Source organism: Argopecten irradians, chromosome 8 (assembly GCF_041381155.1).
Source record: "Argopecten irradians isolate NY chromosome 8, Ai_NY, whole genome shotgun sequence".
In the NCBI taxonomy this organism is placed as follows: Eukaryota; Metazoa; Mollusca; class Bivalvia; order Pectinida; family Pectinidae; genus Argopecten; species Argopecten irradians.
Window position 1 is genome coordinate 19500365 of NC_091141.1, and position 19377 is coordinate 19519741.

General features: G+C 34.2%; 1 long non-coding RNA gene across 1 annotated transcript; it reads left to right on the forward strand.

Annotated features, from left to right (window-relative positions):
- The first annotated feature begins 11629 nt into the window (after nucleotides 1-11629).
- LOC138328812 (uncharacterized) lies at nucleotides 11630-17194 on the forward strand. Its single transcript, XR_011209362.1, has 4 exons — nucleotides 11630-12015; nucleotides 13675-13731; nucleotides 16263-16346; nucleotides 17089-17194. It is a non-coding gene; the product is annotated as an uncharacterized lncRNA (long non-coding RNA).
- Nucleotides 17195-19377: the final 2183 nt, after the last annotated feature.

Consider the following 19377-nt stretch of genomic DNA (forward strand, 5'->3'; position numbering starts at 1 on the left):
AGAGTTGAACATATAAATATGTAACATAAATAATTAGACATCCTATATATAAGTTGTCCCTGAACCTCAAGTCAGATACCATTATAAAACTTTCTCATATATCGATATGATGGATAATGATATTCTACTCGAAAATGTAGTGAAACACGAGGCTTGCTGAATTTAGAATATCCCTATCCTTTAAAATCCACATCGAACAAAATCAAAGTTTTTATTTCAATTTTACTATGTCGCCATTTGTCGCAGGTTCATTCTCAATACGTGAATATTGCGTGATATTATAATGTAAACCCTGCTGTGTGCCTACTTGACAGTACAACCAGGCCGTTTTCTGAATACGAAAGTAAAATATTACCGAAAATAGTAATTTCGAAACGCAGTGAAGTACTGCATGGCAAGCCATGTATTACAGCCGTATGTATGATGACAATGTTATCCTCAATTTCATATTGCAGTTGGAAGGGCTCTACTGGGAATAAAGTGCTTTTCGAAGGTCAAGGATAGTTTTTGTAAGTTAACCTCCAAATTTATATCGCTGAATAGATATCTAGATTATAGTAAGCATAGTCATCATTCACAATTAAATCAAGGCATGTATTGTCATTTTAAGAACATTTTCAGAATTCTATAACGTAACTTAAATTTCAGCTTCTTTGACAAAGGACACACTTTAAATATGATATATATATATTGATGGAAAGGGAATAGGGTCCCAGAAAAGATATGATACGAAGGTACTGCACAGTAATACATTATGTAACATCAATTATTTTGAAAAGATATTAAAACATCTTCAACTTTATGGATCACTTGTGACAATGAGGTAGCATATTGACTGGAAAAAATTTGTAGTATTAAACATGACGTTTTTATGAAATTAAATTCATATGGAAATCCAAGATCCGTTGAAAGCAACCATTTTAATTAATAAAAACATGATTACCACTATATAGCCATATATCAATGATATATGACAAAAAATGTTTCCACTGAATCAACAGGTAAAATTATTGAGATACAGATGCAGTTCCGGTCGTGATGTCGTAAAGATGGCGATCGGAATAAATAAATTTGTCTGACAATTTTTTATAAAATAAAAGATACTAGAAAGAAAATACACACAAAATTTCGATCATCAAAAAGGTTGGAGATTTTTTCTGTACATAAACCATAACTTTATTCAGCCTTATTTTCAAACCTTATTTTCTAGTTTGATTTAATAGCTTTTCGTGTTATAGCATGTTTTAAAAATGAATATATATCTATATACGTTAACAAAAAATCAGACTTCCTCCACGTAATCACCTGATATATAACGTCCTTAGGTAAACTTGGTAGGCCTAGCTAACAGTAATTTTACTTATATTTACTTTATATTGATTGCCTGTTTTGTGCTTGATTCGTTCAGAGATGGCTAACATGGACTTCAGTCGAAACATTTAGATTAGATGTAATTGAAATTGCTTCACTATTTTTGTTATTTCATTAAGAAATAATGAACAGGGATCAAATACGTAGATGGATACCAAAATTCTAAAAGTACAATGACACGCGGTCTTATTTATTTGAAAGGTAGCACTGTCGATTTTTATTAATGTGAAAAAGACGCATTAAGTACGTACGCACACAAAATATAAAAAAATAAATAAGAGATTCTGAAAATAGTTTAACATTTAAAATTGATGGACATTCTGTCCCCATACTCCTCCTTGATGGCCCTATATCTTTCCTCTATTTTGATGTCAGACATTTTGTGCAGTGCTATGAGCGGCATCGCTCACACTACATTAGCTGGCGTTTTTTCATGGCAAAGCTGCACAATAAATATGAAAACTAAATAAAAGGTTCTAAAAATTTTAACATTTAGAATTGATTATTAATAATTTGCAGATGAAGGCGACATGATCAAACGAACAGGCCAGAGAGGTGAGGAAGGGGAGATAATGCCAAGTCGTCCCAGTTACATCGAGTCTGGAGGTAAATATAAACTATATGTAGATATCCCCCACAATACCTGATGCAGAGTTCAGGCATTTTATGGACAAATATTCACTTTCGATCATGATATTGTAAAGATGACGACCGAAAATGTGTATAAACTTGCCTAGATAATAGAATAAGATAAAAGAGAAAAGAAAGAATATCACTTAAAAGTTTGATATTCGAAAAGGCTAGAGTTTTTTTCTGTACATAAATCATAGCCTTATTCAAGCACGGTTTATGTAGTGGCGGAAGAAAGATATTTGTAGTAATCTAAGATATCTCATCAACCTTCATAGAAATATAACTAATTCGTTTGCCATATACAGATATAGCTTAGATTATATAAACTTATTAAACATTGATTAGAGCTACAGAAGAGGAAGGGGTATGTTTACCTAAAGAGCTACAGAAGAGGAAGGGGTATGTTTACCTAAGGAGCAATTTTAATTTTGGGTTAAATTATCTGTGGAAATAATGCAGTTTACACACCAATGAACAACAAAATATAAATTAAAATTTCCTTATGTTTACATTTCGACTATTTCCTTTTAAATATTGTGTTCCGATAAAATTAACGTTATACGATTGTTGTAACAATTGACATAATCTCGGAATAGCTGGCTTCAATTTGGCTGGACATGTTGTCAAGTTCAGAAAGTATATAGAATGTAGTCCAACAATAACTGTATCTTTTTTCATTCCATCTTTACAATATTTTTCAAATATTTGTTTTCTGACATATTATTTAAGATTTCTATTCCATTCTGAAACCTTATCTTCCCGGTTGTTACGGTTATATAGAAAACAATAAACGAAAATGTGAATATTCATGAACAATTAATAATAATATTTTTATGTTTTAGGCATCGGAAGTGGCATAGTAAAATGACAACTACGGTCGCACTATCCTATCTAGGATCAGATGTTGATACTGTTACTTAAAATAAAATCTGATCAGCAATACTTTATAGTCTGTTTCTCAGTGACGTTCAGTATGGTCGATGCTATATCAGATGAAAATATTATAATATTTGATTGACATCGATTTAATGGATATAGTAGAAATATCCTCTCGTATAGCTTTACTATTAAACACTTTTTCTGTATGTGCTAAGGACGTACCCGCGTAGGAATCAAGTAAACAAACAAGAGGCCCAGAGGGCCTGTATCGCTCACCTGGTTTGTAATGCCAAGTAATATTCTGAATACAGGTTCATTGTTTCTTTTCTGAAGGAATTATAATATTAACCTCTAAATCCCCTATTGGGCCCCACCCGTCCTGCCCTGGGGGGGCCAGGGCCAAAATTTACACAAGTTCTGTTCCCCTTTCCCCAAGGATGTTTGTGGCCAAATTTGGTTACATTCCATGCAGAACTCTATGACTAGTAGCGATCTATAGGATTTACCTCTATTTCCCCTATTGGGCCCCACCCGTCCTGCCCACGGGGGGCCAGAGCCAAAATTTACACAAGTTCTGTTTCACCTTCCCCCAAGAATGTTTATGGCTAAATTTGGTCACAATCCAAGCAAAACTCTATGACTAGTAGCGATTTAAAGGATTTGCCTCTATTTCCTCTATTGAGCCCAACCCCTCCAGCCCCCGGGGGGCCAGAGCCAAAATTTATATAAGTTCTGTACCTCTTCCCCAAAGGATGTTTGTGGCCAAATTTGGTTACAATCCATGTAGAACTCTATGACTAGTAGCGATTTAAAGGATTTACCTCTATTTCCCCTATTGGGCTCCGCCCCTCCTGCCCTCGGGGGTCCAGAGCCAAAATTCATACAAGTTCTGTTCCCCTTCCCCCAAGGATTTTCGTGGCCAAATTTGGTTACATTCCATTCAGAACTCTATGACTAGTAGCGATTTAAAGGATTTAACTCTATTTCCCCTATTGGGCCCCGCCCTTCCTGCCCCCGGGGGACCAGAGCCAAAATTTATACAAGTTCTGTTCCCCTTCCCCCAAGGATGTTTGTGGCCAAATTTGGTTACATTCCATTCAGGACTCTATGACTAGTAGCGATTTAAAGGATTTACCTCAATTTCCCCTATTGGGCCCCGCCCCTCCTGCCCCCGGGGGACCAGAGCCAAAATTTATACAAGTTCTGTTCCTCTTCCCCCAAGGATGTTTGTGGCCAAATTTGGTTACATTCCATTCAGAACTCTATGACAAGTAGCGATTTAAAGAATTTACCTCTAATTCCCCTATTGGGCCCCGCCCCTCCTGCCCCCGGGGGGTCAGAGCCAAAATTTATACAAGTTCTGTTCCCCCCTCCCCTAAGGATGTTTGTGGCCAAATTTGGTTACAATCCATGCAGAACTCTAGGACAAGTAGCGATTTATAGGATTTACCTCTATTTCCCCTATTGGGCCCCGCCCCTCCTGCCCCATGGGGGTCAGAGCCAAAATTTATACAAGTTCTGTTCCCCCTCCCCCAAGGATGTTTGTGGCCAAATTTGGTTACAATCCATGAAGAACTCTATGACTAGTAGCGATTTAAAGGAAATGTTGACGGACAGACAGACGGACGGACGGACGGACGGACGGACGGACGGACGGACGACGGACGACGGACGCCGCGCCATGACATAAGCTCACCGGCCCTTCGGGCCACGTGAGCTAATAAAAACCGATATGTTGATATTTTCATTAGAGTGATTAAAATTGAACTATGCTGATTAAAGAATAAGTAATTCAGAAAATCTATACAGCTACTATTGTACTCCACTGTACTCAACTGGTGCGGATTTCAATTCTGACTTCAAGATGTAGCTACCATCAATATATATCTATATATCGGATTGTGATGTAATTTTGTATAAAGCAAAGGTCAGGTGGCGCCTAAGTAGTAGAGTTAGAGAAATAGGACAACTCATTCTTGGTTTGATGAAATGATGTATGTTTGTTTGGTTTATTTGTTATAGGACATGAATTCTTCTAGGGTCGTTATGGGATAATCGCTATTGAGATTCCTCCTCTAGACTCTTTTATATTCGGACGTCTGATAGATGTCTCTCGTCGGAATCCCTACTCGAGCCTTCTAAACTTTATTCTGGAAAATCAAGTCAACTACCTCTTGTAAGGGTCTATTACAGAAATAATCCAACTGCAGTGGTTCCCATACTAACACACATGGCTAGTGAAGATATTTTTCTCTCCATACGCACATATATTATTTAGTGACACATATTAAAAACAAAGAACCATCCCATATTGTAAACAATGTTATGTTCCATCGCTACTTTGAGCAGCCATTTTGAAAGTCCCTCTCTGTCATGTGACCGCTATAGTCTGTTTCAATAAAATTCATTACCTGTATAACCTTATTCCATTCAGTGTAATAGGCATTATCTGGAACGCACTTTAGTGGTCATGTGACAGCGAGGGACTTTCAAAATGGCTGCTCAAAGTAGCGATAGAACAAGACATCATTTGCAAAATGAGATGGTTCTTTGTTTTCAATACATGTCACTTCATAATATATGTGCGTTTTTAAAGAAAAATATCTCCACTATCGATGTGTGCGAGTGTGGGAACCACTGCAGTTGGATTATTTCTGTAATAGATCCTTCCTTACAAGAGGTAGGTCAACCTGACTTGATTTTCCAGAATAAAGTTTAGAAGGCTCGAGTAGGAATTCCGACGAGAGACATCTATCAGACGTTCGAATATAAAACAGTCTAGAGGAGGAATCTCAATAGGGATTAGTTATGGGACACACTAGAACACTAAAAACCAGAATAAATTCCATATATTTTAATCCACCTTCTACTAAAAGGAATGACAGTCTGTCCAGATACCTAATTATATCTTCCAAATATTTGGAATAATTTAATATAGCATTGTTTCAATAACATACCAGGTAGGTGATATATACCTTTTTGACTTTTGTTTATTAAGAATTCATGTAATGTACCAAGAATGTAATATGCAATATACCGATATTAAAAAATAATTACTGTTCACTAATGCAAAATGTATTGATAAGCAGCGGTGATAACAGACCAATATGACGGTAGCATATTGTTGATAATGATGTCGTTTGAATATGACGATGTAATTTCGACACAGCTGTAGCCGATATTTCTACGATGCATTCCTTATAACCTTGTGGTACTAAACAAGTTTCCGTTCCACCCTAAAAAGATGAATGCAACCGTGATAGTGTTGTTACTAATTGTGATTGCAAACTCAGGTTAGACAGTTTGTTTATAATTTAGTAATTGTTTTACGTCACTAGTTTGTCGATGATCTGACTTAACGACTTACAGTTTTCTAGTTATGAACTTGTTATGCAATACGAGAAGAAAAAGTCAGCATATTTCTAATGCAAATAACAAATTTCTTATCGATTGTTCTTTGTCCTTTGTTGATATTACCAATAAACTCTCTTTGTCACGTGTTCATATTACCTAGTGAAAGATTGAGCTACTTTAAGTCATTAAAGTCAAATGCTAAAGAGGTTGCAGTTTTATGTAATAATAATTTTGAATTCAAAGTAAAAGCAAATAAAACAGACATGACTGGTAACGTTTTAGCTATTGATCTAGAACTTTAAAGGTACGAAAAAAAGAAAAAAAGAAACCAAATCCATTAAAGCAGTCAAGGTTAGATTTTTTCTAATATCTTTAAATCTTGAATCTTCTGTGAATAATTCCTCTATTGAAACTGGATATCGATCAGATCATTCGTTCCCAAAAAATAGTGTTCATTTTCCTTAATTTAAAAGAGGTTAAGGACTGTAGAAATTCAACAATTCTTTATCATGTGACTCAGCATATATTAAAGTAGTAAATTATGTGACCCTTGATACAAAAAGTATTGTGAACCCACCTATAAGTTAGAAAACATTGATGATATACCAGATTTAGAAATGCAATTCATTATTGATGACCAATTATTTCATATGACACTTAGGTGTTGAATAATATTAGGGGTAAACAATATCAGATGCTGTATACAGGAAAAAAATGCAGAACCAAAAATAAATCGATCTCCCAAATTCAATAGAGAAGTTAGAAAGGCAAAATTCTAACTTTGATTGAAATTGATCAGAAGAAAAAATGATTCGAAGAAATTATGTTGAATAAGGTAACATTATTAGATCGAGGGCAAAATGGAAAGAGGAAAATTCCAATAATTATTCTTTCAACCTCGAATACTGAAAATTTTCATAAAAAAATATTTCAAAACTTCAATTAGAAAACGTTTATATAACAAAGCAAAAAAAAAAAAAAAAAAAAAACCATGAATTTAGGGCTTTTATGAAAATCTCTATAAATCAGATAGTAACTTAGCTGATGTAAATCTTGAATCTTTTCCAAAACATTCCAAAACTCAATATTTCTGATGTTGAAAAATTAGAAGGATTTATTACAAAACACCAAGCTTAAAATATATTAAGAAATATGAAAAACAATAAAAGTCCGGGTTCTGATGGGTATACAATTGAATGTTTGAAACGTTTTTGAAAACAGGTCATTTTATTGTCCGTCCTTTAAACTATGGGTACATAAGGGAGAGCTATCTATTACACAACGACATGGAGTAATAACATGTATTTCGAAGAAAGGCAAATCTCGTCAGTTTATAAAAAATTGCAGCCCAATAACTCAATTAAATAATATTTATAGAATTTTGACTTGGGTAATTGCAAATGAATTAAAATCAGTATTAGACAAGATCATTGAAAGGACCAATCGGAATTTATATCTATATATCGATACATGGGAGAAAATACTAGACTTTAATACGATGTTATGAAATATATAGAGGACAATGATATTCAGGTATGGTTCTAATGATATGGTTTTGGAAATTATTTTTAAAAATTGGGATAAACTTTTTAATTAAACGTAGGGGCTTCTGTTAACCAGGGGGTCACCTTTTTTAAACACATAGAGGCTGTAGACAAGGGTTTCACCATATATTTTATTTTATTGGCGGAAGTCATGGCAATTTGGTTAAGAAACTACAAAATTACCACAGGAATAATATTTGATAACACAGATATTTTATTATCACAATATGCTGATGATACCTACTTACATAAGATGGTAAATATAGAAATCACCGAAGGATTAAATAAGTTAAATGCTTTTGCATCAATCTCAGGATTGAAAATAAATATTGATAAGATTGAAATAATATGGATTGGAAGTAAAAAAATTAGTCAAGAACAATTCTTTCCAAAGTTAAATCTAAAATGGGAGAAAGGAAAATTTACACAATTAGGAATAGATTTCTGTGTTGATTTTACATGAAATGATAAAATTTAACTTTGATAAAAAGATAATGAAACTTAAAAATACTGTTAAAGCGTGGAATAAATGTAATCTAACTTCAATAGATAGAGTCCATCTGATCAAATCACCAATGATTTCACTTTATAGCCATTTATCAATTTCACTACCAAATCCATTTGATAAAGTGAAGAAGAAAATTAACTCTATTATTTTTGAAAAACAGATAAAGAGATGTAATAACAATTTCATGGGGGATAAGTAATTATCAATATTAAAAATTTTGGTGACACTTTAAAACTTGGCTGGATTTATTGATCTTGTGGGAAATGGAAAACACTTTTAGGAAAGTCTGTAGATCTCAATGAAGCTTTTGAATATTGGAGGTAATTATATAGACAAGTGGACATGAGAGCATAAGATTGGAAAGTTAAGATAATATGAAGGTGGTGAAAGGAAGGTCACTGGTTATAGTTTTGCATAATAAAAATATCAGTATAGTCAGTAGGACAGTATTTTATTTTCAATGGTAGGAAAAAGGTATTTATGTTTTTGGTGATTTCTTCAAGGATTTATCTACTTTCACTTTACTCTCTTTGTATGAGTTTATTAGACAAAAATATAAACACTGACATTCTCAAATATAATGTAATAATCACTGCTGTAAGGAAATATTTACAAACTTTTAATGACCGAGAATATAACATTATCCGACCAATTATACCAGATAACATTGCGATATCTTTTTTAATAATACCAAAGGTTCAATGCCTTTTTAATGACTTGTTAAATACTAGAATAAACGTCACTTCCAAAGCTATAGAAAAAGTGAATCAGACTGATGTTTTTTTTAGATGAGAATAATTGGTTCAACTCTTCCATTTAAATCTAAAAAAATCAAGACTGCAGTGGTTACAATTTCGAATCTCACAATATATCTTAACTACTAAATCCAAAATCTTTCTTGTTCAAAGGAAATTGTTAAACAATTCGTTATGTACCTTGTTTAACTCAGAGAGATATCTATTATACATTTGTATAGGGATTGTAACCAAGTTCAAAACTTTCTCGAAATATTTGACATATTATTGGATGCATCATTTATTCCATTTAGACAAGATAGAAAATATGTATTTTGGAAATCTGATTGATTTTGATAGTCCAGTCTTTAAAATTGATTACCAAAGTATTTTGTTAATAAAAAAATATATCTACAGATGTAGATGCAAACACAAATAATTAAATATTAATTCTCTTTTGTATTGCATTTATGATAATTATAAAGTAAAAAAAAATATATTAAATATCAAAGGGAGAAAGAAAAAAGTTCTAGCTGAAAAGAAAAAATGGGATAAATTAATACATATTCTTGACTAAGATTTCATATATAGAAATAAATAGTTTCACCCATTCAAATGTATACATATGATCTTTCTCATGAAGTTGAAATAAAACTCTCAGGTATGTCCAGACTCTGACTTTACAATATTAGAATACATTATAATTAGATAAATTACGAATTGAGTAATAGCATTTGATACTTAACAGTTATATTTAAATTTATGATAAACATATTGTAACTTTATCCACCATCCATTTCTTGATGTATACTTAATTTGCTACCACAATAGGGGGTGATATTCAACTATCAGGATATCAAATAAACGATGCAGCTGTTGATTAACAATTTGTTTATACCACACGTGGTATAAACTCTGTCCGCATTCTGATTGGCTGGCACGGTGAACTTTGACCGGACTAATTATTTCTCGGTGTCACGTCGTCATTTGTCAACGTCATAAATAATCGAGTGACGTCAGGCTATGTAGTGATCGCGGCTTGCATTGGCGTTAAGACTGCTGTTGTAAAGCCTACAGTATGTGACGTGGTCGTTGTGTCAAAAGCGTTACGTGTTTATGTGTGGTATAAAACTCTTTAACTCGTTTTGGCGGGAAATGATCTTACTGGCAAGTTTGGTTGAATAAAGATGACTTGAACTTTTTCACAATGGCTTGATGATTATTTGACGGCAAGTAAACATCCCGGTCATGCCGAGAGCATGCTTTTATATAGTCCGACAATGAGTGTTATATTGTTGAAGTAACTTTAAAAAATTGAATTAAATAATACATTAAATTAAATGTATTTCATCTTAAAGCTGTTTTCAATTAAAAAGAAAATATATGAATGGATTCTTCATTAAAATATGAATATTAGTTAGTGCCTTTTTGCTGTTGAAAATATCACCACGTCTTATTTGCATATCTCGGTAAACACACGTTGCCTTATCTTTGTCGGGATTCTATCGGCTTAAAGCGGATAAAATTGTGGAAGAAACAGGTCACACACCTCGTGGTTGTTGGATATTCCACACTCGTATGCTAATTTTAAAATTAACAAAACACACTCGCTAAAGCTCGTGTCTTTTGTAACTTTTAAAAAATAAGCCACTCGTGTGGAAAAAAAATTGATATCCAACAACCACTCACTGTTTAACCTCTATATATAACCTTTTTGGATTTTTTAGCTTCAAATCTACAGTTTTGTTGAAATAACAATAAAAGACTATTTCATATTTGCATGTCTCCTTTTTCTTGTTCATTTCTTCCTTCTTCTTTTCTTTTTCTTCTTCTCATTTCTTCTTGTCTGTGTTGTTTGAGATAGTGTGTGTGAGTGTATGTATGTGTCTTGGTATGGATGCACTATTTATATATATCCTTGTCTTCTGAAATATATCTTTTTGGTTTGTTTAGTTTTACGTCCTTTTAACAGCCAGGGTCATGTAAGGACGTGCCAGGTTTGTTGGTGGAGGAAAGCCGGAGTACCCGGAGAAAAACCACCGGCCAGTGGTCAGTACCTGGCAACTGCCCCACATGCGATTCGAACCCGCATCCCAGAGGTGGAGGGCTTGTGGTAATATGTCGGGACATCTTAACCACTCGGCCACCGCTTATTTATTAATGTGTAAATACAGTTCTTTATATATTTTTGTTCTCTTTTTTTTCCTCAAGGATTTTCTAAGTTATTGTTATTTTATATACATATGTCTTTTATGGTCTTTTTCTGTTTTTTGAAACCCCGTATGAATGAGTAAGAGCATGGTCACAATGAGTAAATGAGAGTAAAATAAATGACAAAAATAAAATTAAAAAAGATATGATTAATTTTAAGAAACTTAAATGTTGGTGTGAAAGTATTAGTTCATGTTATTATATATTTATTCACTGTATTGATGAAAGCATATTTTTGAAAATAAGACACATAAAAAACCAGACCAAATTATTTCAACCCACCTTCTACTAACAGGAATGACAGTCTGTCCAGATAACTAAATATATTTTCCTTATATTTTGAATAATTCAATATAATATAGCATTGTTTTTAATGACTTGCCAAGTAGGTGATTAATAACCACTGGACTTAAAGTTGATTAATAATTTATGTAATGCACCAAGATTGTAATATGCAATATACCGATATTAAAAAATCATTAAAAACTGTTCACATATGCTAAAATTATTGATAACCAAACGTTGATATCTGACCATTATCTGTAAATGACGGTAACATCTTGTTGATAATGATATCGTTTAAATTTGACGATGAAATTTCGCTTATAAATAGAGAGGCTGTCCAATATTACGTTCGACACACCTGTAGCCGATATATTTACGCTTCAATCCTCATAACCACAACATTCATACCCTGTGGTACGAAGCCAGTATCCATTCCACCCTGAAACGATGAATGCATCCGTGATATTGTTGTTACTAATTGTGGTGACAAACTCAGGTAAGACAGTTTGTTTATATTTTAGTAATTGTTTTATGTCCCTAATTTGTCGATATTCTTGACTTAACGACTTACAGTTTTCTAAGTATTGACTTGTTATGCAATATGAGCAGAAAAAACAGCATATTTGTAATGTAAATAACACATTCTTAAAACATATCACCTTAAAACCGTGTCTTAATGCCAAAACAACATCTTTATACATTAAAATAATGTAATGTATCAGATGTGCACCTAAGTCCTTTCAAACATCTTATTTAAGGTGACATTATCTCCGTTTCCACATTTATTCTTTTCTGCGTAAGAAAGGTATTTTAATTTTGCGGGACAATTATCTTCTAAACTTCTCAAACACCAGATATTTTCGAGTGTTTTAGAGCTGCAAAAACTTGAGTTCCAATGAGCTCTCAATCGTCCTTGGTCATGTGTTGATATTACCAATTAGCTCTCGATCATTCTTTGTCATGTGTTGATATTACCAATAAGCTCTCAATCATTCTTTGTCATGTGTTGATATTACCAATGAGCTCTCGATCATTCTTTGTCATGTGTTGATACAACCAATAAGCTCTCAATCATTCTTTGTCATGTGTTGATATTACCAATGAGCTCTCAATCATTCTTTATCATGTGTTAATATTACCAATGAGCTCTCAATCATTCTTTGTCATGTGTTGATATTACAAATAAGTTCTCGATATTTCTTTGTCATGTGTTAATATTACCAATGAGCTCTCGATCATTTTTTGTCATATGTTGATATTACCAATAAGCTCTCAATCATTCTTTGTCATGTGTTGATATTACCAATGAGCTCTCGATCATTCTTTGTCATGTGTTGAAATTATCAATGAGCTCTCAATCATTCTTTGTCATGTGTTGATATTACCAATGAGCTCTCGATCATTCTTTGTCATATGTTGATATTACCAATAAGCTCTCAATCATTCTTTGTCATGTGTTGATATTACCAATGAGCTCTCGATCATTCTTTGTCATGTGTTGATATTACCAATGAGCTCTCAATCATTCTTTGTCATGTGTTGATATTACCAATAAGCTCTCGATCGTTCTTTGTCATGCTTTGATTTATCCAATTTGATTCCTGTAAAGTGCCCCGACCAAGGTCTCCGGTGTGAAAGACTACGGCTCTACCGACTGAGCCAAAGAAGCATGCTGCGTCAGCTGAGTGACAGAGACCGTATTTAACACTATGTACAAACCACACCGACCCGCTCCTTTAACACACTCCCCTGTTTTTCTTGATATTTCCTAAATCCCAACCCAAGACTCTTAAGTCACCATCTACCGTGGGTTATTTAGCTGGGGGCCAATGTAGTAGAACAGGGAAAATACACATTCCGGTCGAGTGCCCCGACCAGAAATCGAACCCGGGTCTCCGGTGTAAAAAAACATTACGGCTCTACCGACTGAGCCAAAGAGGCATACTCCGTCAGCTGAGTGACAGAGACCGTATTTAACACTAACCACAAACCACACTGGTCCGCTACTTTTCTACTTTTACAGTCACGTATTGATATAACCTATTGACAAGACTGAGCTAGAAAATAGGTTACACCGTAAAGTATAATTGAATTATGGTAAGTATCTTGTTTAATAACATGCAAATACCTAATTGTTAGCCGGTTTACATTACAGACCTGTCGAAAGCAGATGAAAGTAAACAAATGTTGAAACACTTCTTTAACAATCCAGGTAAGACCCATAACTATTATAACAAACTTAAAGTAGGTGTTGCAAGCAATACACGTCCTTCCCCTGCCGTCAATAACAGTATTTAATCTATGGCGAGTTATTATCATTGTTTAGTTTTACTATCGTTGTATGAAGATTGAATACATTCTATCGATTTTTTCTCAAGTAATCATCCGTAATCTAAAATTTGAGAAAAAAATCTACTGATAGTAACAGTGACCTTTGTAGTTGATCTTTTGATTACAAAATTAATCATTCCAAGCCGATTTTATCATATGCTACCATTGTGTGAATAATGATCAATCAAAGTCCATCAATTTGTTTTCAAGATAAAATCTGGAAAACAACATCCACCCACCCATCCATCCATTCATATTTGTTTTATTTAAATCATCACACATTGTTTACCACCACTACATCTAGGTCCAGACTTTCGGTCTTTACGTCCACATAATGAGGTATTTACAGACTGACAAAGAGTAAATTATGTGGAAATCGAACATTAATTGTCTTGTAACCCCCTACCGTAAACGTCAAATATATGTTTTGCTACGTCGCAAATACAACCTAAACTGATTGTTGTATTGTATAAAATGTACATGGCGATATTCTTCAATTTTGTTTGTCTATGATTTTAACAATCAATGAATCAAGTTCATTCTCAGTAAATGGTTTATTAACCAATTTCAACTACAGACAGTTACAACATGGCGGCGACCATCAGGTAGGTCTGACCATGTGCTTTGGCGTTGCCTCATTATCGAAGCATATGGCTGACAGATAGTTCCGTAACGGACCAAATATCCGAAATAAATTATAAATATTATATGATTACAATAATGTTTCGATTTCCATTTTTATCTTGGACTGTGTATGGGATCTGAACTCGATGGTGCATGTTAGAGATGATATCTAACCAGCGCTACATAATCCGTTAATATGTATAAAGGAATTGTTTCCTGTTGGCTTCGAGGGCTGAGATCGCCTTGTTAATTGTAAATAAGTGAAGTCAAACATCAAGGTGTAGATTTTCCGCCACTTACATTGGCTGATACATTGTCATGTGAAAGATGATATTGAGCATATTGACTCGATGTTTTTTTTATATAATCACCGAGTCAATTTTCCCTATTGTGACGTCACTCCCATGTCGATATTGTTATTATGACGTCACAATACTCCGACGTCTAATTCTTCGAGAAGTTGTAGTCGAGCCATTATCTATGCATTTATATATAACTAAATACGAAGCAAATCTTTAAAATAATTATCATTTATATCTATCAATAAAAATTAAGGACCTTTGTTTTGGTCCATATGGTGTTATATTACCCTTGTAGAATTTCTCGGTCATTACGTATTCTACTCGGGCAATATAGCACAATATGGACCTCAAAAAAGGACCAAAATTGATTAGTATTTTCACTAGACTTAGAATAGTACACATTGATCTGGATGATAAAATAATATACTAGATTTGCACTTAGCTTTTTATGAAAAGGCGAGCCTTTTTACAATAATTTCACTCCAAACCCACAATGAACCTTATTCTATAGCACAAATACTTCCATTTTTATTCTACCTAAATCACCGAGAGTTCTGCTTGATGAATTTCAGTTTTAAGTATGATAAAGTACATAATGCATTGGCCCCTGTTTAAACTTTACTGATACTTAAAGTAAAATCCGCATGCCTTGAAAATCGTTACAATTGCACAAATCCTCAGAAACTGTTGACTGCTCAATTGCTTGACTGTGATACTGTATAAATACTACCTGCATTACAGGGTGACAGATCGAGAGACGTCACATGTCAGGGCAACAAAACATCGTACATCTCTCTAAACGTCATGTTCAAAAATCATGTTCCTCCATGCGGAGCCCCTCGTACGTTTTGGAAGAGTTGTCGATCGTGTAACGGAACTCTCCGAGGTATTCCGATAACAAACAAAATGGATTGCACACGACGCTTTCGTCTGCCTTCGGCCGAGGAACTTAGTAATGTTCTTGATAAAAGACACAAATAACACATTTTCAATCGATGTGATGTTTATATGATGTAACATGCTAAAGGGAGTTGGTTTTGACTGAAAGATATGGTAGGCCAAACTTCTTATTTCACAATAACATTATATTAGCCCAACTGTGTTTGGGCAAACAACTTCAATTCTAGCCATAACTTTGAATTTGTATTCTGGTGCGAGAAAAAACTTATTTTTTTTCCGATATAATAGACAACTTAATACCTGCCCTCGCTGTAGGGATAAATGACAATTTGTTTAACCGCGGTACGCCTTATTTTCCTACGCCCTCGGTAAATAAGATATGCCTTTGGTAAACAAATCGTCATGTCTCCCTAACGCCAGGGAAATAAATGTATAGTGTCACCTCGAGGATATCACTGTTCGCCTCGTTACTGTAACCCTCTAATGCAGGTAATATTTATTTCATTATACTAGAAACAAACAAGTTTTTAAGTATCTGTAATTATAATCTATTGAAACATTTTATTTATCTTTATAAATGTCAAAGACTTGGGCTTCCAGTCAAGTGATAATGCACCTTGGAATGAGGGCAGCAACAGCGACAGCCGATTAAGCTCTGAGGAAACACATTGTAAGTATATTTTTGATTTAAATATTGTCAGATCAGTTCAGATCTATAATAATGATAGAAAGTGTGTAACAACGTCATTATCCAAATTACTCTAGAGGACTGAAGGCGGAAATGGGATTGTATAAATTCGTCATTAATAATAATTCCTACTTAAAGCATTAAGGAGGAAAACGTTGTAAGTATATTTTTGATTTAAATATTGTCAGATCAGTTCAGATCTATAATAATGATAGAAAGTGTGTAACAACGTCATTATCCAAGTTCCATAACATTACTCTAGAGGACTGAAGGCGGAAATGGGATTGTATAAATTCGTCATTAATAATAATTCCTACTTAAAGCATTAAAGTCCTCCCATATCATGATCACCTACTCGATACTCCATGTGTTATTATAACTGACGTTATATCCACCCCTGGACTATCTCATGGTGAAACTGACGGCAACAGAACAGGCAATTTAGTCGTTTGATGTACATGTACATCAAAAGAGCCGTACAGGTGTGGCTTTGAGGTTTGGTGTCGCTCTCTCTACAGTCTTCAAAGGAAATCTTTCAATGCCTGTGATTGGTTAAGATATTTTCTCCTGAGCTGCCTTCAGTTTTTCTATGAGATTTGATCTTTGTCCTTAACTGGTGTGCTATTAACAATTATAGTAAATATTCATTTACTTCGTGTGATGTTTGAAGTAATCTTTGTGTGATTTCTTCTATATTCTATTGTTCACTTTGTTTTTGTTTCAGGGGGCCACATTTACCACTAACACATGAATTATTTGAGATATAATCTCACGTTTCACGGAAGATCAGATGCTGTGTCATCGATTTGAAGTAAAAGCTTTTAAAAAGATATTTTGTTCATTTATTAATTTAGTAAAGGATAAAGGTCGACAACTGTCGATCATTTTTGCGTATAATATTCATAACGCTTTATATAACGCGTTTTTATGAGCCTATTCCGTCTTTGCATAACGCAGAGTTGTCTCCCTTACGGGAAGTCATGATTTTGAGTCATTATTTTGTAATCAACACTCACGTCATTTTCTCTAGAAAACATAATGTAACGATCACAATTATATGACTTCACAATAAAGACCTCCCAACAAGGGCATATCTTTCGTAACATGGAAAGACGGAATATCAAATTAAAAACATTAAAAATCCTGAAGATGAATATTTATAATGTGGTGCAAGGTTTGATTTACATTACACTCTACGTGTTACGATATACAAGTCCGTCTAGAAATGACATAACACTCTATGTGTTACCATATTAAAGTCCGTCTAGAAATAAAATAACATTTTAAGCGTAACCATATAAAAATCCTCAAGAAATAACATAACACTATACATGTTACCAGTTTCTAGAATGTTGAAAAGAAGAAAAAAATGGCTTTATTTTTTTGTCTCTAGTACATGTCTGAATCTAGGTGTCACACTAGGGGAGACAATCTAGTAAAGATTGCTGAGAAAGTCTTATCAACAATTGGTGGCCAGCCTATGTTACAATATGCAAAACTCCGTCTAGAAATAACAAAGGAAATTGAAAACTTACTAGGTCACTGTCAACCAACTTTGCGCACGTTTGAAAAAATACAAAAAATCACTTGGCTTGGAAACACGAAAGTAAGTCGGTTAAATGACACAAAACACATTTTTATGACAAAAGACCAACACAAAAGATTCATCATATTCATAGATATTTCAAATACTACAAAATGTATAATTGTAGGTTTAGAAGCATTTTTTAAACAAGTGCAAACTTATTCACTAATGATCAGCATCCGGTTATGCAGTATATTTTTTAATATCCACGATAATCACCCAGCATACGATTGTTCGGTTACACGTGTGCACATAAACAGTTATTTTGGGGAAATCAGTTTGTTGTAGACATACAATCGATGACAACAGTTTCACGATAAAATAGATACATAAAAGAGTTTGTCGTAACAGTTATATATAACAGTAAATAAGAAGTTATCGATACTCTAAATCGGAATATAAATATATTTGTTTACAATTTGAAAACTTTACAAAACGTCAGTGAAAATATCAAAATAAGATTTTCAACAACATCTGATTAAGTATAACCGGACAATTACATCAACATAATGCTGGGGAAATTAGGTGTGCTCAGTAAGTATACCTGGACACTTACATCAACATAATGCTGGGGAAATCAGGTGTGCTCAGTTAGTATACCTGGACACTTACATCAACATAATGCTGGGGAAATCAGGTGTGCTCAGTAAGTATACCTGGACACTAACATCAACATAATGCTGGGGAAATCAGGTGTGCTCAGTAAGTATACCGGTACCTGGACACTAACATCAACATAATGCCGGGGAAATCAGGTGTGCTCAGTAAGTATACCTGGACACTTACATCAACATAATGCTGGGGAAATCAGGTGTGCTCAGTAAGTATACCTGGACACTTACATCAACATAATGCGGGGAAATCAGGTGTGCTCAGTAAGTATAACTGGACACTAACATCAACATAATGCTGGGGAAATCAGGTGTGCTCAGTAAGTATACCTGGACACTAACATCAACATAATGCTGGGGGAAATCAGGTGTGCTCAGTAAGTATACCTGGACACTACATCAACATAATCTGGGAATCAGGTGTGCTCATAACCTGGACACTAACATCAACCTGGGGAAATCAGGTGTGCTCAGTAAGTATACCTGGACACTACATCAACATAATACCTGGGAAATCAGGTGTGCTCAGTAAGTATACCTGGACAACATCAACATAATGCTGGGGAAATCAGGTGTGCTCAGTAAGTATACCTGGACACTTACATCAACATAATGCTGGGGAAATCAGGTGTGCTCAGTAAGTATACCTGGACACTTACATCAACATAATGCTGGGGAAATCAGGTGTGCTCAGTAAGTATACCTGGACACTTAACATCAACATAATGCTGGGGAAATCAGGTGTGCTCAGTAAGTATACCTGGACACTTACATCAACATAATGCTGGGGAAATCAGGTGTGCTCAGTAAGTATACC